Genomic DNA, 549 nt, shown 5'->3' on the forward strand with positions numbered 1-549 from the left:
TGGCAAATTTCTCACTCTTATAAAAGATAAATAAATAAACATGCAAGACCCGACTCTTTTTTTGAAGTCCTGATAATCTGGACACACATGTATTTGTGTTTGTGTTTCACATGTATGTATCGTGTGGGAGTATACGTGTACAAGTTGTTCATGTCTGTGTTGGCTGTTGTGAAAACTATTCATATATCAAAATTTTAAACAACTACTTTGTTTAGCACCCTTTATTAAGTTCACGGGCTTTTTTTTTTCCAAGGAAGGCTAAACCAGAGGGATAATTATTATACACTGATTTAACAAGATGTCTTACTATAATAATTGTAACACTGAAATCTAAGAATAAATATATGCACAAATCTCCCCTAGACTTTGCCAGATGGATCACAAAAAGGTACTTCCTCTGTCCTGGTCAATAGGTCCGGAGGGTTCTTGCATTGTGAATGTTTTGACCTTTCTGCGGGTCCATAGCATTGATCAGTAAGTTCCAATAAAGACAACCTATTCAGTTGGAAAATACAGAATCAACAAAGCACTTCACAGTTATACAATAAC

Source organism: Chanos chanos, chromosome 5 (genome assembly GCF_902362185.1).
Source record: "Chanos chanos chromosome 5, fChaCha1.1, whole genome shotgun sequence".
Classification (NCBI taxonomy): Eukaryota; Metazoa; Chordata; class Actinopteri; order Gonorynchiformes; family Chanidae; genus Chanos; species Chanos chanos.